This window comes from Protopterus annectens, chromosome 3.part1 (assembly GCF_019279795.1).
Source record: "Protopterus annectens isolate FY-2018-M chromosome 3.part1, PAN1.0, whole genome shotgun sequence".
Lineage (NCBI taxonomy): Eukaryota > Metazoa > Chordata > Ceratodontiformes > Protopteridae > Protopterus > Protopterus annectens.
The window spans coordinates 319,957,999-319,970,110 of NC_056732.1; the positions used below are offsets into that span (position 1 = coordinate 319,957,999).

General features: G+C 44.8%; 1 protein-coding gene across 1 annotated transcript in view; it reads left to right on the forward strand.

Annotated features, from left to right (window-relative positions):
• The window catches only part of DAZL (deleted in azoospermia like), a 2,235,938-nt gene that overhangs the window by 150,772 nt on the left and 2,073,054 nt on the right, over positions 1–12,112 (forward strand). The window lies entirely within an intron of this gene.

The window sequence follows — 12,112 nt, forward strand, 5'->3', positions numbered from 1 at the left end:
CTTGAAGGGCACTATGCTGCTTCGCCTTCCAGTCTTTGACCCGTCATGCCCTGGGATCTAAATTTTGTGCTACAATGTCTCACGTCGTTCCCCTTTGAGACTGCAGCTACTTGTGAATTGAAATATTTGACTTGGAAGACAAACCTTTTGGTAGCCATCACTTCAGCTAGATGTGTCTCTGAGCCCCAAGCTTTGTCAGTCAGACCGCCTTACTTGATATTTCACAAGGACAGGGTTTCCCTCAGACCAAACCCTTCTTTTATGCCGAAGGTGGCCTCGGTTATTAATCTCAACCAATCCATTGAACTGCCCATATTTTTTCCAGAGTTTTCTAAAAAGGCAGAATTTAAATTTCACCAGCTGGATGTTCATAGACAGTTGTGTTTTTATTTGCATAGAACAAAGGATCTTAGAAAATCGGATCAGCTATTTGTCTCATTTTCAGACAAAGGATTGGGTCTCCTGTTTCCAAAGTGACCTTTTCTAGATGGATCTCTAGTTGTATTTCCTTCATTTATGCCTCAGGTGGTAAGGAGTTACCATTTAGAGTGTAGGCTCATTCTACCGATGTCTACCTCTACGGCATTTCAGGCCAGGATGTCTATGGATGATATTTGTGCTGCGGCTACATGGGCATATCCTTACATCTTTATTACTCACTGCAAGTTGGATTTGATATCCAGAGGCAGATCTTCCTTTGGTTCCACAGTGCTCAGGAGTATTTTCCACTGAGCCTCCCAGGGTTCAGGTGCTGGGGACGCTGTCCCACAGGTAAGATTGTAGGCGAGATTGGACTACATAACATCAAGAAGTTATGTACTCACCATAACGTTCGATGTATGTAGTCCATCTCGCCTCACATTCTTACTTACCCCCCCGCCTTCCCCCTCCTGGAGGGCCTAGAGGTTAGATGTTCTTCATTCCACATTGCTGCAGTCCTAACTATTGGGTAGTCCGCTGTCCCAGTCGGCCCGAATACCAAAGTATATGGCTGACGTCGGTCAAGGCGCATTAGACTGACGTCAGTACGTCAGGGTACTAATGCGCATGACCGACGTCATATCCTCAGTCTTTTTTGCCGCATGGTCCGATGCAGAAGCAGTTTTGCGAGTGCAGGTTGGCGTTCTGAAAGTTTCTGAAGTCAGAGTTTCAGACCGAATCAAAGTTGGCTAAGTACCCGTTGGGAATATTTTGGTTTTTCTTGCCTCAGTATTTAACAGGATGTCAGAAAAAATGAATAACTGTATTTCTTGTGGGAAACAGATACCTCATAGGGATTACCATACCTTGTGTATACCTTGTTTAGGGCCTGAGCACGACGTTGTTGGATGCCGCTCTTGTGCTAGATTTAACAAACGCACTATTAAGAGAAGGTTAGACTGTGCCAGGTTAGTTTTTGGGAAGTGTTGTAATTATAAAATGCCGTCGGATGCTCCGACGCCCGCTTCGACCAAAAAGCGCAAGGACAAAGCAGCAAAGCCTAGAGTGGAAGAACCGACAGTCCCGGACGTCGGTTCTTTAGAAGGCTCAGTGGAGCCGGAGGTTCTGCCAGGAGTTTCTTTGGAGTCTCAGGGAGAGACTTTACTGTTACAGGATGTGTCCTCTCAGGAAGTAGGCCAGGCTGAAGGGGCTTCTCAGGTGGCTGTTCTTCCCTCTCTTCCTAAGGTGGTTAGAGCCTCCCTTCTGTTTCCAAGGCCTCTTTGAGAGGCAGGCCTAGTTTAGCTTCAGTGGGAGTTTCTCCTACTGCTTCAGGGTCCTTGCCTAAGAAACATATGCTTAAAATGGCAGAGGATTTGATTACTATGATTAGAGGTTCTATGCCCCCTCCTGATAAGAGGCCTAGGGTGGAACCTGAGTTTGAGAGTTTTGAGCAATGTTCGAGGCTTCTGAGTCTTCTGAAGACTTGCAGGAGTATCCTCCTTATTCTGATTCTGATGTGGATGATTCTACTCCTTGGCTTCTCCTCCTGAGGATTTTTCATTTTCAGAGACTCTGCATTCCATGAGGGAGCATTTTAAATGGGAAGGTCAAGATTTCTCTGATTCCAGGAAGAGGCTTAGGGAATTCTTGTTTTTACCCCAGCATAGGCCTTTAGCTATACCTCCTGTTTTGAATGTGGTGGAAGATGTTTTTGCAGAGGCTTCCCTGAATCCTGATTCTTTGCCTCCTGCCCCAGTTAAACCGGATAGGTACTATAGGGTGCCTGAAGCTCATAAGTATCTTTTTTTTAAGAGTCCTAGGGCAGACCCGGAAACTGTCTCTCAGGGGCCTAAAGGTGTGAAGGCTTCTGTTAAAAATCCTGTTCCTCCTGATAAAGAGGCAAGGGCTTTGGATAGATGGGGAAAGAAAGTGTATACTTCTTCCACTTTAGCCATGAGGGCGTTGAATTGTCAGTTTCACATGTTAAAATATCAGAATTATCTCCTTTCACAATTGAAATCTAAGGTGGATGCTCTGGCAGAAGGTATTGAGTGTAAAGAGTTGCAGGATTTAGTTCATGTGTCTGAACAGGTGGGTAAGCATTCCTTGCAGTGTGGTTTTGATGCTGTGCAGGCCTCCTCGAGGGTGGCTGCCACTGGTTCTGTTCTTCGTAGGCACGCATGGTTGAGGGATCAGAATTTAGCTGAGCATGTTAAAACAAGGATTCTGGATGCTCCTTTACAGTCTGATGTGTTGTTTGGTTCGCCTGTGGAAGCAGTTTTAAAGAAAATGGAGGACAAGGCTAAGTCTATGCAAACTGTTAAGGATTTTTTGCAGGTGCAGCCTCCGAAGTTTAGTAGAAATTGGCCTACTAAGGGATGGGCATATCCTGCTTATGATTCCCAGTCTAGGGGTAGGTCTAGACGTGGTAGGGGCAGAGCTCAAGGTTCTTTTAGGCCTAGAACAGGGAGATCACCTGCTCAGACTTCTGGTGAGGGCAGGGGTCAGTCCTTTCGTAAACAGACCCAATGACCTACCTTTTCAGCTGCCTGTACATTCTCGCCTGGCAGCACCTTTGGGAGGAAGGCTGGCTCTTTTCAAAGAAAATTGGGATTTAATTACCCAAGACAGATGGGTTTTGGATATCATTCACCACGGTTACAGGTTTTATTTCCATACCTTGCCTCCTTTCAAAGGCATGCCAGACATTCCTCCTCTTCAAAGAAAAGAGGCTCACAAGCAAATTTCTCTGTTGCTCCAAATAGGGGCCATTCAGCCAGTTCCTGTGCCAGAAAGGGGCCTAGGATTTTATTCTCGCCTGTTCCTAGTACCGAAGAAGGGGAACATGTGGAGACCAATTTTGGATTTATCTATCCTCAACACTTATCTGGACATTCCCAAGTTCAAAATGTTGACGTTACAACAGCTTTTACCTCTGCTGGGCAAAGATCACTGGATGGTAACTTTAGATCTCAAGGAAGCTTACCTTCATGTGCCTATCCGACTAAGTTGCAGGAAGTATCTGCGTTTTCGAGCTGGAAATTCTCATTATCAGTTCTCTGCATTGCCCTTTGGCTTATCTACTGCCAGAGTATTCACAAAGGTTCTGGCTCCAGTGATAGCTTTCTTCAGGCTAAAAGGAATTCAAATCTATCCTTACTTGGACGACTGCCTGATTCTGGATCAAGAAAAGGAAGACCTTTTACAGCATTTGGAATTTGTGATAGCAGTGCTAAGATGCCTAGGGTATTCTGTGAACGAAATAAAGTCCAGTCTAGTACCCTCTCAAGACATGTGCTTTCTGGGTGTGAGACTGAATACAGCAGCCCAGATGGCCTTTTAACCCCGGACAAACAAAAGAATCTTTCCAGTTACTTCCATCAACTATCTCTTCAGTCCGGGCTGACTGCAAGGACAGTCCTTCAAGCCTTAGGGTTCATGGCATCTTGTATTCTGGTGCTTCCCAATGCCAAACTGCATATGAGGAAGCTGCAATGGTACCTCAAAAATGTATGGACACAGCACTGCCAGGATTTGGACACTGTCATTCAAATAATACCTTGCATTCAAAAGGAATTTTTGTGGTGGGCTCAGGAATGTCACCTAAACAAGGGACTGTCTGTGACCCGGCCAGAGGCGAGTCAGATTCTAACGACAGATGCCTCAGACATTGCTTGGGGAGCTCATCTAAATGGAAAGTGGATACAAGACAAGTGGCCTGCCAGACTACAGCATCTACATATCAACATGAAAGAGATGTTAGCAGTCCAGTTTGCATTAATGGCTTTCAAGGAGTTACTTCTTCCAGGGCAGGTGTTGATTCTTACAGACAACACAACTGTCATGTGGTACATCAACAAACAAGGGGGAACACATTCTTACCCGTTGTGCAGGCAAGCAATGATTTTATGGGAGACTGCGCTCAGCTTGCAACTGACTCTTCAGGCAAGGTTTCTGCCGGGAGCACAGAACTCCTTAGCAGATGTGTTAAGCAGACAAATCATGGATCCCCACGAGTGGAAACTGGATCTTCATGTATTTCGAAAATTGACAGTGTCATGGGGAACTCCAGACATAGATCTGTTCGCTTCTCCACTAAACCACCAGCTGCCAAAGTTTTGCACAAAGAGATTTCATCACACAGCTTGGAAAGTGGATGCTCTTTCTTTCAGTTGGAAAAATCTTCATGTGTATGCCTTTCCACCTCTGCCTCTTCTCCCAGAGGTGCTCTTAAAGGTCAGACAAGACAAGCCAAGGATGATTTTAATAGCTCCAGATTGGCCTCGGCAACACTGGTACCCATTACTGAGGAGTCTGGTAAGGAAGCCTCCATGGCCTTTACCTTTGATTCCACACCTGTTGTCTCAGAGGGACGGTCACTTGCTCAATGTCAAGCTTCACTCTCTTCATCTAACAGCCTGGCATATTCTGTTTTGAAACACAGCAGGTCTCAACTTCCTCAACAAGTTTTAAATGTGATTATGGAAGCCAGAAGACCTAGTACAAGGAAAGTGTACGCAGAAAAATGGAAGAGATTTTTATTTTGGAGTACAGCAAACAATTTGGAAATTTCTGAGCCTAATTTGAGTGTGGCTCTTCAATATCTTACTGAGTTATTGGACAAAGGTTTGTCTTTCTCTTCCATTAAGATTCATGCTGCAGCAATTTCAGCTCACTATGATTGTGACCCACCATTGTTTTCGCATCCTTTGTTCAAGCAATTTCTTAGAGGGGCAAAGAATATAAGACCACCACGTAGAGCTCCTACTCCTGCTTGGGATCTCAATTTTGTGTTGGAGAAACTTACTCTACAACCTTTTGAGCCTGCGGCTACTGCTGAATTGAAATACTTGTCATGGAAGACTGCTTTTTTGTTGGCCATTACTTCTGCGAGAAGGGTTTCTGAATTGCAGGCCCTTATGGCGGTAGAGCCTTTTTTGATTTTTCATAAGGATAGGGTATCATTACGTACTAATCCTTCCTTTATGCCTAAGGTGGTTTCTAGTGTGGCTTTAAACCAAACTATTCATTTACCTACTTTTTATGCAGATCCCCAAAATAAAGGGGAAAAGATTTTGCACACTTTAGATGTGCACAGGCAATTGCGTTATTATTTAAGCAGGACTAAGGATTTTAGGCAGTCTCAGCAGTTGTTTGTTTCTTTTGCCTTGAGTTCTCAGGGCAAGCCTGTGTCAAAACAAACTATTTCTAAGTGGATTGGGTTTTGCATTGCATTTTGTTATTCCCATCATGGCAAGGAGATTCCAGCTGGGATTAGGCCTCATTCCACTAGGGCTACTGCCACTTCTACAGCATTTCTAAGGGGGGTGGCAACTAAGGATATTTTGGAGGCAGCTACTTGGAGTTCAGTGCATACTTTCTCTAAGCATTATCACCTTCCTCTCTACTCTAAATCTAGGGCTGGTTTTGCCACAGCTATTTTGCAAGGCATGTTGTCAGCTCCTGCTTCCTTATGATTTGCCAGCCTCCCTTACCTCTGCTTTTGGATTCTACCCAATAGTTAGGACTGCAGCAATGTGGAATGAAGAACATAGTACAGTTTTGTACCTACCATAAATGTAGATGTTTGAGGATCCACATTGCTGCAGTCCAATTTACCCTCCCTCCTTCCCCTCTGTGTTTAGGGGTGGTTGTGTAGGTGAGGTTATACTCTGGTAATTTTGTATATATTGTATATATTTTTGGTGCAGGAATGTTTGGAGTTTTTGGTTTTGGCCTTGTCTTTTTAGGGTCTTCTGACATCTGGGGCAAGAAAAGACTGAGGATATGACGTCGGTCATGCACATTAGTACCCTGACGTACTGACGTCAGTCTAATGCGCCTTGACCGACGTCAGCCATATACTTTGGTATTCAGGCCGACTGGGACAGCGGACTACCCAATAGTTAGGACTGCAGCAATGTGGATCCTCGAACATCTACATTTATGGTAGGTACAAAACTGTACTTTCTGGTTTCAGTACTCCTTTTATTATTGGGCTGATTTTCCTTCTCTTTGTGTTATGTGTATGGAAGGTGAGTGATTGAGCTTGCAGCAAACAAGATCTGGGGAAAGGGAGCAGTGCAACATGGGATACCTCTTAGCCCAGCCAATTGAAAGACTTCGAGCTAGAGTATGGCTGAGTTGGAGCCGAGGTTCAGCTCCGAACCCACGGGTAAGAACGTGAGGTGAGATGGACTACATACATCGAACGTTATGGTGAGTACATAACTTCTTGTTCGAGTGTATTCACTTTTGCCATCCTGGTTACCCTCCCTCCAGCCCCCTAACTTCTTTTGACTATACCTCTATTTTCCTTTACTATGCTTAAAAGCCTTTTTGGTGTATTTGATTTTTTGTTGGAGGTATATCTTTGTATTTTTATATTTAATTGCTTCCCATTAGGGGGGCACCTGACATCTGGGGCAAGAAAAACTGATGTAATGGCTTCGGCTGCATGTTTTATACCCCTGACGACCTGATGTCATGGAAGAAGGGACAGCAACTGACGCAGGACCCAATACTTTGTTAATCAGGCCAACTGAGGACTACCTGCAAGCAGATAACCCAAATGCAATGACTGCAACAGTGAATACACTCGAACATCTACATTTATGGTAAGTTGTGTACAACTTTACTTTCTACCCCCTCTGCTTTCTGGTCCAAAGTTTTCATAGATATCTGTACAGCAGCTACGTGGGCTAACCTCATTCCTTTATCAACCACTACAAATTGGACATAATTTCCAGAAGCCGAGCATCCTTTGGCTCTGCCGTGCTCCGGAACATCCTTCCTTAGGGCCACCTATGGTCTAAGTAGCTAGGGACTCAGTCCCATGGGTTGAAGATCAGATGAAAGTAACGACATCAGATAAAGAAGTTATGTTCTTACCACAACGTTCCATCTGTGTTGTCTTTCATCTGTCTTCAACCTCCCCCCTCCATCCCCCCTTCCTTTTTTTTTGAGGACCTGCGAGATGAAGCTCAGACCATTTCCTGGTCACCTTTGAGCTCCAAAAGATGGGGTGTTACTTTTTTCTGGTGCACGTATTTCTTATTCTTCTGCTGTGGCTATTTCAGCAAACTCGATCTGAGGTAGTGATGGTGGAGTGGGGAATTGTGGATGGAGGAGTAGGAGCTCAGCTCTTGGATCTAATTATGTAATGCTGCCGAGTCGGATCCGAGCTCATATCTGAACCCATGGGTTGAAGACAGATGAAAGACAACAACACAGATGGAATGTTATAGTAAGAACATAACTTCTTTTTAAACAGCAGTTTTTTCTAAACTTGTGCATTTTATTGATGTAGTCCCTTATTTTCTCTTTAGCACTGTGCAGATGTTCTTCATCCCACATTGCTGCAGTCCTAACACTTGGGTAGTCCGCTGTCCCAGTCGGCCCGAATACCAAAGTATAAGGCTGACGTCGGTCAAGGCGCATTAGTCTGACGTCAGGACGTCAGGGTACAAATGCGCATGACCGACGTCATATCCTCAGTCTTTTTTGCCGCATGGTCCGATGCAGAAGCAGTATTGCGAGTGCAGGTTAGCGTTCTGAAATTTTCTGAAGTCGGAGTTTCAGACCGAATCAAAGTTGGCTAAGTACCCGTTGGGGAATATTTTGTTTTTCTTGCCTCAGTATTTAACCGGATGTCAGAAAAAGTGAATAACTGTATTTCTTGTGGGAAACAGATACCTCATAGGGATTACCATACCTTGTGTATACCTTGCTTAGGGCCTGAGCACGACGTTGTTGGATGTCGCTCTTGTGCTAGATTTAACAAACGTACTATAAAGAGAAGATTAGACTGTGCCAGGTTAGTTTTGGGAAGCGTTGTAATTATAAAATGCCGTCGGATGCTCCGGCCGCTTCATCTAAAAGCGCCAAGGACAAAGCAGCAAGCCTAGGTTGGAAGAACCGTCTGTCCCGGACGTCGGTTCTTTAGAAGGCTCGGTGGAGCCGGGGGTTCTGCCAGAAGTTTCTTTGGAGTCTCAGGGAGAGACTTTACTGTTACAAGATGTGTCCTCTCAGGAGGTAGGCCAGGCTGAAGGGGCTTCTCAGGTGGCTGTTCTTCCCTCCCTTCCTAAGGTGGTTAGGCCCTCCCCTTCTGTTTCCAAGGCTTCTTTGAGAGGCAGGCCAGGTTTAACTTCAGTGGGTGTCTCTCCTAGTTCTTCAGGGTCTTTGCCTAAGAAACATATGCTTAAAATGGCAGAAGATTTGATTACTATGATTAGAGGTTCTATGCCCCCTCCTGATAAGAGGCCTAGGGTGGAACCTGAGCTTGAGAGTTTTGAGCAGTGTTCGGAGGCTTCTGAGTCTTCGGCTGAAGACTTACAGGAGTTTCCTCCTTATTCTGATTCTGATGTAGATGATTCTACTCCTTCGGCTTCTCCTCCTGACGATTTTTCTTTTTCAGAGACTCTTCATTCCATGAGGGAGCATTTTAAATGTGAAGGTCAAGATTTCTCTGATTCCAGGAAGAGGCTTAGGGAATTTTTGTTTTTACCCCAGCATAGGCCTTTAGCTATACCTCCTGTTCTGGATGTGGTGGAAGATGTTTTTGCAGAGGCTTCCCTGAACCCTGATTCTTTGCCTCCTGCCCCAGTTAAACCGGATAGGTATTATAGGGTGCCTGAAGCTCATAAGTACCTTTTTAAGAGTCCTAGGGCAGACCCAGAAACTGTTTCTCAGGGGCGTAAAGGTGTTAAGGCTTCTGTTGTTAAAAATCCTGTTCCTCCTGATAAAGAGGCAAGGGCTTTGGATAGATGGGGAAAGAAGGTGTATACTTCTTCCACTTTAGCCATGAGGGCTTTGAATTGCCAGTTCCACATGTTAAAATTCCAAAATTATCTCCTTTCACAATTGAAGTCGAAGGTGGATGCTCTGGCGGAAGGTATTGAGTGTAAAGAGTTGCAGGATTTAGTTCATGTTTCTGAACAGGTGGGTAAGCATTCCTTGCAATGTGGTTTTGATGCTGTACAGGCCTCTTCGAGGGTGGCTGCCACTGGTTCTGTTCTTCGCAGGCAGGCCTGGCTGAGGGATCAGAATTTAGCTGAGCATGTTAAGACAAGGATTTTAGATGCTCCGTTACAATCTGATGTGTTGTTTGGTTCGCCTGTGGAAGCAGTTTTAAAGAAAATGGAGGACAAGGCTAAGTCTATGCAGACTGTTAAAGATTTTTTGCAGGTTCACCCTCCAAAGTTTAGTAGAAATTGGCCTACTAAGGGGTGGACATATCCTTCTTATGATTCCCAGTCTAGGAGTAGGTCTAGGCGTGGTAGGGGCAGAGCTCAAGGTTCTTTTAGGCCTAGAACAGGAGTTCACCTGCTCAGTCTTCTGGTGAGGGCAGGGGTCAGTCCTTTCGTAAACAGACCCAATGACCTGCCTTTTCAGCTGCCAGAGCCTTCTCGTCTGGCAGCACCTTTGGGAGGAAGGCTGGCACTTTTCAAAGAAAATTGGAGTTTAATTACCCAAGACAGATGGGTATTGGATATCATTCACCACGGTTACAGGTTTTATTTCCATACCTTGCCTCCTTTCAAAGGCATGCCAGACATTCCTCCTCTACAAATAAAAGAGGCTCACAAGCAAATTTCTCTGTTACTCCAAATAGGGGCCATTCAGCCGGTTCCTGTGCCAGAAAGGGGCCTAGGATTTTATTCTCGCCTGTTCCTAGTACCAAAAAGGGGAACACGTGGAGACCAATTTTGGATTTATCTATCCTCAACACTTATCTGGACATTCCCAAGTTCAAAATGTTGACGTTACAACAGCTTTTACCTCTGCTGGGCAAAGATCACTGGATGGTAACTTTAGATCTCAAGGAGGCTTACCTTCATGTGCCTATCAGACTAAGTTGCAGGAAGTATCTGCGTTTTCGAGCTGGGAATTCCCATTATCAGTTCTCTGCATTGCCCTTTGGCTTATCTACTGCGCCCAGAGTATTCACAAAAGTTCTGGCTCCAGTGATAGCTTACTTCAGGCTAAAAGGAATACAAATCTATCCTTACTTGGACGACTGCCTGATTCTGGCTCAAGAAAAGGAAGACCTTTTTCAGCATTTGGAATATGTGATAGCAGTGCTAAGATGCCTGGGGTATTCTGTGAACGAAATAAAGTCCAGTCTAGTACCCTCTCAAGACATGTGCTTTCTGGGTGTGAGACTGAATACAGCAACCCAGATGGCCTTTTTAACCCCGGACAAACAAAAGAATCTTTCCCTTTACTTCCATCAACTGTCTCTTCAGTCCGGGCTGACTGCAAGGACAGTCCTTCAAGCCTTAGGGTTCATGGCATCTTGTATTCTGGTGCTTCCCAATGCCAAACTGCATATGAGGAAGCTGCAATGGTATCTCAAAAATGTATGGACTCAGCACTGCCAGGATTTGGACACTGTCATTCAAATAATACCTTGCATTCAAAAGGAATTTTTGTGGTGGGCTCAGGAATGTCACCTAAACAAGGGACTCTCTGTGACCCGGCCAGAGGCGAGTCAGATTCTAACGACAGATGCCTCAGACAAAGCTTGGGGAGCTCATCTGAATGGAAAGTGGATACAAGACAAGTGGTCTGCCAGACTACAGCATCTACATATCAACATGAAGGAGATGTTAGCAGTCCAGTTTGCATTAATGGCTTTCAAGGAGTTACTTCTTCCAGGGCAGGTGTTGATTCTAACAGACAACACAACTGTCATGTGGTACATCAACAAACAAGGGGGAACGCATTCTTATCCTCTATGCAGGCAAGCAATGATTTTGTGGGAGACTGCGCTCAGCTTGCAACTAAATCTTCAGGCAAGGTTTCTGCCGAGCACAGAACTCCTTAGCAGATGTGTTAAGCAGGCAAATCATGGATCCCCACAGTGGAAACTGGATCTTCATGTATTTCGAAAATTGACAGTGTCATGGGGAACTCCAGACATAGATCTGTTCGCTTCTCCACTAAACCACCAGCTGCCAAAGTTTTGCACGAAAAGGTTTCATCACACAGCTTGGAAAGTGGATGCTCTTTCTTTCAGTTGGAAAAATCTTCATGTGTATGCCTTTCCACCTCTGCCTCTCCTCCCAAATGTACTCCTAAAGGTCAGACAAGACAAGCCAAGGATGATTTTAATAGCTCCAGATTGGCCTCGTCAACACTGGTACCCATTACTGAGGAGTCTGGTAAGGAAGCCTCCATGGCCTTTACCTTTGATTCCACACCTATTGTCTCAGAGGGACGGTCATCTACTCAATGTCAAGCTTCATTCTCTTCATCTAACAGCCTGGCATATTCTGTTTTGAACCACAGCAGGTCTCAACTTCCTCAACAAGTTTTGAATGTGATTATGGAAGCCAGAAGACCTAGTACAAGGAAAGTGTACGCAGAAAAATGAAAGAGATTTTTATTTTGGAGTGCAGCAAAGGATTTGGAGGTTTCTGAGCCTGATTTGAGTGTGGCTCTTCAATATCTTACTGAGTTATTGGACAAAGGTTTGTCTTTCTCTTCCATTAAGATTCATGCTGCAGCAATTTCAGCTCACTATGATTGTGACCCACCATTGTTTTCTCATCCTTTGTTCAAGCAATTTCTTAGAGGGCAAAGAATATAACACCCCCACGAGGGCCTCCTCCTCCTGCTTGGGTTCTCATTTTTGTGTTGGAGAAACTCACTCTACAACTTTTTGAGCCTGCGCTACTGCTGAATTGAA